Below are 3206 nucleotides of genomic sequence, written 5' to 3'. Positions count from 1 at the left end.
GTTATGCCTGGACTACACATGCTCTCCCACAGAGGTACAATAGAGCTACATTCTTCGAGTTTTGGGGAATTCGACCCTTATTCCTAGCTCTCCCTTCCTGTTGCCAGGCTTCTCACAGGACAAAGACTGTTTCCATTTAATAATTACAATGACTTTGTGTTATTTGGTACATCTGTAGGTTTTAAGCTTGTCTACAGAGACTCTTATTTTACAGAGAGACTGGACAGACCAAACCAATCAAGCATCTGGAGGATCTGATGATGCTGTAATTGTACTTCCTGCAGGGCAAAGATGTCACTTCCTCTCAATAAGCACACAAGCTCTTGGCTTCCTGTTTGCAGCTGAAAGCATGCAAGGAAGAGTTTTTTTAAAGCACTCAAAAAGAGGAACAATGGGGTAAAACTGTTTGCAGTTTTAAAAGGAGTGTATGGAAGAAAAGTGAGGAATTTTTTTCATGAACTTTTTCTAAGAGAACAAGACTGAACTGGTATATGTAAGCAAGGGTTCATCATCCTAAAAAGGAGCTGTTACCACAGTCAACATAGAGAGAAAAAAAACAACATAAATATCTTTTTTTGTAAATATTTTGTGAAATGGAAAAATTACACGTGATTTGGAGGAAGGTTCCAAATAAATGAACAAATTCAAACAAGTCTCTACTCTCAACTCTCTGTGCATATCCTATTCTCTCATGTTCATGTATAGGATAAGGTAGCAGTATTATTTATTTTTGTTATTGTCAGTAAATCCCATGAAAAGATCAAATCCGAGATCACGTTAGTATGTCTCTCAGACCTTTACTGTTTCCACTTTGTTCAGCTTTGATTGAACCGATGCACTCGGTCTGCCAATAAGAACCATTGCTGCACTGTTTGTGCAAATGGAGAACTTGTTCTTCTAGTGTGCTTCCTTGTTATTTTTAGTACATGACCACACTGCCACTTTATAATTTTTATAGTTCTCTTTCATGGTTTGTGAACTAAACAAATCTGCAGTGTTGGGGAAACTACTTGGCTTTGTAAATTACTTCACTCCAAAAGAAATTGAACTACAGCAAAGCTACTCCAGGCACAAATCTAACTTGGTTAAGTAAAGCTGCCTCACTTTGTAAAGAATTATCAAAGGCCACTCAGTTGAGTTTATTACCGGAGACCTAAACTAAACAATACCAGCTTGGGTTTTCACAAAGACAAAATTGCAATGAATGTTATATTTTTGTCAACAAATCTGGATGTTATCTGACTACAACTAAAACAGTAAGGTGAAAAACATTTAACTTGAACATTTTTTGGATATTTGACTGACTTAAACACTGGTCGGAAATTGGGCCTGCTCAATTTGTAGTTTCAGTAGTTAACTACACAAAGAACGGCTGCAAATATAAATGTAGTTGAATTACCAGCAAGCTACTGCAAAATGTAAACTACTAGTTGAATTTTAATGTAGTTCACTACTGTCCAACACTGCAAACATGGCTACCTCAGGTGAACCAGAATCCAGTGATTAGTGTAAATAAGCTTAAATTCAATTTATAATGTGTTAGGTTAAATTGTCAATATAGCCTTGTTCCATAACAATGGAGTTCTGTGGTTCAGAGGATAATACTAGTAAGAAGACAATATTCGTTAGGCTCAGTTAACTGTTGATTTTGGTGTTTTCTTGGGATTTGTTGAAAATAAAAATATAAAACACTGATGGCTTTATAATTTAACATGAGAACAAAGTGGAGGATTCATTTTTCCATTTTACACAGTCATCTGCTTACTCTTCATATGACTTAAAGAAACATCCTCCCACTTGTACCCCTACCATTTTCTTATTCTGACAATTTATCTGTTCACGTATTTATTTAAACTAAATGTCACATTAATGGAGGAAAAAACATTTAGACAAAACTTTTAATATGTGTCCACCCAGCACAAACAGGGCTCATGAGTATGTGTGGGTGGAGGCCCGCAGGGAGAAAACAGGATGGAGAGAACGTGTCTCGAGATGAGTGGTCAGTCATAGCGTGTGTGTGTGTGTTGCTCTCATCCTGATTAAGCTGTTGCATTACTGCTTTCCCCTACCCAGCAATTTGAGCCTCAATCCCATTCAAGCAGCAGGGATGATCCGTTTAAGTGTTTGAGTGAGTGAACAGGGAATGGAAATAAAAGAAATTTTAGGAAAGAAAAGTTCTCAAATTTGTTGACAAAATAAATGTTTTTCTTTCATGAAGGTTATGTGATATGATCAAAAGCTCCAGAATAAAAAGCTCTCATGACTGCATGGTAAATATTAACAGCTAAAGCTACAACCGCTTATCTTAGCTGATTTAGCCCGGAAACAAAGTAATAAAACCCACATAGCAATGCCTCTGGCACAAAACGCCACATAACTCCCCCATAAAACCACAATGTGTAGTTTAGACAATAACATTTAGGCTTAAAACCATACTATAAAACATACTATGTTCATTTGTTAGCTTTGTACAGAGCCACACTGTGTTCCCCCTGCTTCCAGTTATTATGCTAAGCTACACTAGCTGGCTGCTTAGTGTACCTTCATTTTTACCTCACAGACAAATTTCTATTTTCTCAAAATGTCAAACTATGCCTTTTTTAGACCTTTAGTGTCTTTTCAGCTGCAATTTACAAGAATTAACCAGCACTCCTCATGTTTAAGATAACGTGGATGAAAAGGTTAGCTAAACAGTGTGCTGCAAATGAATAGAGGGCCAAAAGTCATGTTAAAAACAAAAGGCTCATTTGTTGAAGCAATTTAGAAAAATGTAAATTTGTACAGCTACAATTCCACAATGACTTAATTAGGTGAAGATGATCAGCTGATTTGACTGAAAGCTCCCTAATACATGGATTCAAACTGCTGTTTACAAAGTGAGGAACGAACTCCCAGTCTCTAGTTTGTCATCAGTGTGATATACAGTCTGAGTTTCTGAACGTCCCTTTGTTCCCTCTCACAACAATCCGTGGTTAATGTACATGTAAATAGAAACATTTTAATCATATTGCTTCTCTTGCTTCAGCCTCATCTTCCTCCCACCTCTTTCCTCTCAGAGGTCTGATCTACTGCCTTTTTCTCTCATCAGCAAACCTCAGCAGAAACACAGGCGGCCAAGAACTGTGGGGTCAGAGGTGTAGCATAAATTACAGCACTGTTTTTCTATCTTTCACTCTCTGACACGCACACACACGCACGCAAACAAA

This window comes from Monopterus albus, unplaced genomic scaffold (assembly GCF_001952655.1).
Source record: "Monopterus albus unplaced genomic scaffold, M_albus_1.0 scaffold69.1, whole genome shotgun sequence".
Classification (NCBI taxonomy): domain Eukaryota; kingdom Metazoa; phylum Chordata; class Actinopteri; order Synbranchiformes; family Synbranchidae; genus Monopterus; species Monopterus albus.
This window is presented reverse-complemented; position numbering follows the sequence as displayed.